This window comes from Triticum aestivum, chromosome 2A, assembly GCF_018294505.1.
Source record: "Triticum aestivum cultivar Chinese Spring chromosome 2A, IWGSC CS RefSeq v2.1, whole genome shotgun sequence".
In the NCBI taxonomy this organism is placed as follows: domain Eukaryota; kingdom Viridiplantae; phylum Streptophyta; class Magnoliopsida; order Poales; family Poaceae; genus Triticum; species Triticum aestivum.
The window spans coordinates 591,071,807-591,077,640 of record NC_057797.1 but is presented as its reverse complement, the minus strand read 5'-3'; positions in this window follow the sequence as shown (position 1 = coordinate 591,077,640).

Sequence of the window (5,834 nt, the reverse complement as noted above, 5' to 3'; positions counted from 1 at the left end):
ACGGTGCACCTGGCCCCACGGTGGGCGCCAAATGTCGGGTGGTAGGTGCGACATATGCCAACGGGTGGCTTATCGTTGTGGGAGCCAGTAAAACGTCGCCGGTGCCTGGAAGCGGGATGAAGCGAAGACATGCACGCCGGTGAATCTTACCCAGCTTCGGGGCTCTCCGTGGAGATAACACCCCTACTGTTGCTCTGCGGGGTCTCCGCATGATCACTAGATGAACAAGTAGCTACACGATGCTCCTTGAGCTATTTGGCGAGAGGAGGAAGAAGGGCACGGCTCGCTCTCTTCTCCTCCCTATGTGGTGTCTAAATCTAGCAGGGATCAACCCTTTGCATGGGTGTCCCGGGGGGTTTATATAGGCCTACCCCCCGGGGGTACAATGGTAATCCGGCTAGGCGCGGGGCCCAGCCGTCTGTGTCTACACTCGCCGGCTTCTGCGCCGGCTGCTGGGGCCCGCTGGCTGGTGGGTCCCGCTGGCTGCCGGCTCCTTGGTCGACAGGCAGGCCCCACTGTCCAGGGCCTTGTCGGTGGCTGGTTACTGTTGCCTCGACCTGGGGATGAGGGCTTCGCTGGGGTGAGCGTGGCTACAACGCCGCCGCCCGGCGGGCGATCGCTGTAGCCTCACCGTGTCTTATCTCCTTAATGGGGCGTCTCCTTCGAGGGAGGTGGCAAGCCGACTGTGGGGAGCCGGCTCTATCTTGGGCTGACTGGGGGACGCCTGGTCGCCTTCGGGTGTCTCTCTGCCTGAAGGGGCCCATCGCCCGTGGGCCGTGCTGGCAGCCCGTCGTGGATGACATCAGGGTCAACATGGCAACAGTGCCGCGCTGGACGGGTCATAGCCACCCATACGGCGCATTGTGCCAGGCGTGCACCGGGATTCGGGGGTGGCAGGCTTTACTATAGCCACGCCCCGTCACATCGCCGTTACGTGGATGCAGACTTCGAGGGTACGATCTTGACCGCTTTGTGGGAGACGGCCTCTTGGAGTCGGCCTTCTCGCGACCGGCTTCTTGGAGCCGGCCCTCCCACGGCTTTCTCCATGAGGGCTAAAGTCGGGCCGCCCTCCGATAGTCGGCCCGGGAGACAGCCGGCAAGGGGAAGGCGGCCCCACGTCTTGGATTCTTGAGGGCCGAATCGGCTCGTAATTTTTCAGAAGAGCCAGGGGGTGCCGGCTAGGCTACCCGTGGTCATTTACTCCGACAGCCTATTAACGATGGCCTGTTATGGTCGGCCCATGAACGGACGATTCCAACTCTAGCCCATTTACGGCCATAATGCGACCTGTTATTGGCCCATGTTTGGCCAATCGATCAGACGGCCCATATAAGGCCCATTGATGATACGGTCCGTAGAAGGCCCCTTGTTTCTACGGCCCGTAGAAGGCCCATTGTTTCTACGGCCCGTAGAAGGCCTACTGTTTCTACGGCCCATAGAAGGCCCACTGTTTCTACGACCCGTAGGAGGCCCAATGTCACTACAGTATATATTAGCCCATGGTTATTGTGGCCTAGTTTTAAAAAATAGGTTATTGCAGCCACTAGCAACCGCAGAAAAAGAACTGCACTGACTACAAGCAAACAAATAAACAAGACAACAAGGAAATAAATAAGCAAGCAACTTATGCTAGGATATCACGGCTATTACACATATTACATCCAATGGGCGTCAAAGTTCGCCACCAGTGCAAATATAGGGAACAAAGCAGCATATAAACGCCGCAACAAAACAAGTCCAGAACTGAAACCACTTCAGAAGAGTTCAAGAAACAATATCCTGGGTACCCATAATGCTGGCAAGATGCTTAGCAAGCTTATTAACTTTCTCTTGTTTGGCGCTTAAATCCTCCAGCGCTTGTTGTTGCACAAGAAAGTACGCATCTGAATTCTACAGGGACTTCCTCAGTCCTTCGGCTTCTTGCCGCAGCATAGCTGACTGATGCCTTTCAGCTTGTAGCTCAGACTGAAGAAGCCGAAGTGATTCAGGCAGCGAGTTCGAAGAGCTTGTGCCAGCGGTACTGGCCGGTAACTCGAACACTGCATCAATGCAGGACTGTGGGGTTTTCTCACTGTCTACAAGATCGTTTTTATCACCTTTCTTGGAGACCAACAGGGTTGTCTCACTATCTTGAACCTTATCTGCATTACTTTCTCTACCATTGCATTGTGGGGTGCTCTTCTCCAATATTCTGTTTGCATGCTACAAGAGAAACAAGCAGACACATCACAGGTTTAGCTTGTAGTATACTAAACTCATTTTGGTAAATCGGTTCAGTAGTAAGGTGGACAGGATAACAACATGAAACAAACATATATCTATGTACTATGGTTACTGTATTGTCCATATCATTCTAGTTTATGTTCCCTAATCAAGATAGAGACACAGTTCAATTCATATATTTTTAAGACACGACAACATAGACAGAATATAAGTGTGAGAAACTACACAACATTGGCAGCACTTGTAATGTGCATCACATGAGAACATAACTGTTTATACAACTTAAACTGAAATCAACATAGAGCAAGAAGTTAGAACAACAATCCAGTTAAAGAAATAGGTTTAAAACATACCTGTTGCACCATTGGAGTTTCAATTGGATCCTTCAAATCCGAAAGTAGTTGGTATGAGTAAATACAGTGATGCAACAGCAAAGGAGTATGGACCATAGCTACGGAATCTGACCTGAGAACAGTTGCTCTTCTGCTTTAAACATGGAGTTTGGGTTAGCTGTGGTGGTCTTCGTGCTTTGGGCACTGCAGTAGCTTTACAAACTACTCGTGTGGGGGTACTCTGTGGTGGACATGGTGCTTTGTCAACTATAAGTGGGTTACTATCCGCTGGGGTTGCAGTTAGATGGGTTATAGCTGGTTCTCTGCCCAACGGTGTAAGTGTGAAATCTGGAAGAGTCTCGATTATGTGTGGTGGGGCTAGTTTGTGGGCCAGTACAACCATGGTTCTATCTGCATCGACGGGTAGCACTGTCTTTTGTGAAGAACGGGTTTTTTGCTCCCTTAGATACTGCCATCACCCCCTCCGATTCAAATGGCTGATAAACAAGAAAAGAAATTGAACGTGCAGACATTGTATCATAGACAGATGTGGTAATTCACATATATGTTGTCTAACCAAACAGGACAGCATGACACAATTTCACATAAATGATGCCTAACTAAACGGGATAACATGACACAGTTTCAGATATATGATGGATAACTTAACAGGATATAATGGCATAATTCAACATATGATGAGTACCTAAACAGGATGACATGACAAAACTATATGATGTCTTTCTAAAATAGGTTGTGATGAAATAATTCACATACATGTTGTCTAAGTATATAGGATGGCATGATATAATTGACATAATTGATTCATATACTAAGCAGCTGGCACTCGCATGTATGATCTCTAAACTAAGCAGATAGAATTCAATATTGTGCATATGATGTCTAAACTAAGCAATGCAAGACACCATATGCATCATATGACAAATATAAACATTGCAACTTAGAGCATACACCTCGGGTGGGATATAGGACTGGTCATCTATCTCTGTATCCTCCTCTAAGGAGCTCCCTGTAACCATCGAGATATATGCTTCAACAGGTACCATTGCCTGCTCTGAAGACCTTGTTTTCACTCCAGATTTTTCCATAACCGGCTCAAATGGCTGATACACATGAAGAATAGTTCAATATACACAGATTGTCAACAAATGGAATACGTAATGAAAAAAAAGATGGCATGACATAATTCACATATATGATGCCTGGCTCCATGGCGGTCCATAATTCACATATATGATAACTGGCTGAAAAACATGGCATTGCATAATTCACATATCTGATATAGAAAGCAAATAGGAGGCATTCACACAAAGCATGTCTAATCTAAGCAGATGGCATGGCAGTGCAAGACACCATATGCATGATATGAGCAATATAACCCAACCAAGTTAGAGCATGCACCTCGGGGGGGGGGGAATACGACTGGTCATCTCTCTCTGAATCCTCCTCTGAGGAGCTATCTGTAACCAGCAAAAAATCTGCATCGACAAGTAGCACTGACTGCTCAGAAGACCTTGTTTTCACTCCAGATTTTCCCATGACCGACTCAAACGGCTGATGCACAGGAAGAGTAGATGAATGTATAAACATTGTTGACAAATGGAATACATTATGGAAAAATATAGCATGATACAATTCACATATATGATGACTGGCTAAACAGGATGGTGCTACCTCTTGAGCACTGCGTTGGTTTTCCCCAAAGAGGAAGGGATGATGCAGCAAAGTAGCGTAAGTATTTCCCTTAGTTTTTGAGAACCAAGGTATCAATCCAGTAGGAGGCTACGCGCGAGTCCCTCGCACCTGCACAAAACAAATAAATCGTCGCAACCAACACAAATAGGGGTTGTCAATCCCTATAGGGCCACTTACGAGAGTGAGATCTGATAGATATGATAAGATAATATTTTTGGTATTTTTATGATAAAGATGCAAAGTAAAATAAAGGCAAAGTAAATAGCAAAGGAAATAACTAAGTAGTAGGAGATTAATATGATAAAGATAGACCCGGGGGCCATAGGTTTCACTAGTGGCTTCTCTCGAGAGCATAAGTATTCTACGGTGGGTGAACAAATTACTGTTGAGCAATTGACATAATTGAGCATAGTTATGAGAATATCTAGGTATGATCATGTATATAGGCATCACGTCCGAGACAAGTAGACCGACTCCTGCCTGCATCTACTACTATTACTCCACTCATCGACCGCTATCTAGCATGCATCTAGAATATTAAGTTAAAAGCAGAGTAACGCTTTAAGCAAGATGACATGATGTAGAGGGATAGACTCAAGCAATATGAAGAAAACCCCATCTTGTTATCCTCGATGGCAAGAATACAATACGTGCCTTGCTGCCCTTACTGTCACCGGGAAAAGACACCACAAGATTGGACCCAAAGCTAAGCACTTCTCCCATTGCAAGAAAGATCAGTCTAGTAGGCCAAACCAAACTGATAATTCGAAGAGACTTGCAAAGATAACCAATCATACATAAAAGAATTTAGAGAAGATTCAAATATTATTCATATATAGACTTGATCATAAACCCATAATTCATCCGTCTCAACAAACACACCGCAAAAAGAAGATTACATTGAATAGATCTCCACAAGAGAGGGGGAGAACATTGTATTGAGATCCAAAAAGAGAGAAGAAGCCATCTAGCTACTAACTATGGACCCGAAGGTCTGAGGTAAACTACTCACACTTCATCGGAGAGGCTATGGAGTTTATGTAGAAGCCCTCTGTGATCGATGCCCACTCCGGCGGAGCTTCGGAACAGGCCCCAAGATGGGTCTCGTGGATACAGAAAGTTACGTCGGTGGAATTAGGGTTTTGGCTCCTCTTTTGATCGTTTGGGGGTATGTGGATATATATAGGAGGAAGGAGTACGTCGGTGGAGCAACAGGGGGCCCATAAGGGTGGAGGGCGCGCCTGGTGGGGGTGGGTGTGCCCCCTACCTCGTGGCCTCCTGTTTTATTTCTTGACGTAGGGTCCAAGTCTCTCTGGTCTTATTCGTTGAGAAAATCACGTTCCCGAAGGTTTCATTCCGTTTGGACTCCGTTTGATATTCCTTTTCTTCGAAACCCTAAAACAAGCAAAAAATAGCAATTCTGGGCTGGGCCTCCGGTTAATAGGTTAGTCCCAAAAATAATATAAAAGTGGATAATAAAGCCAAACAATGTCCAAAACAGTAGATAATATAGCATGGAGCAATCAAAAATTATAGATACGTTGGAGACGTATCAGATGGCAT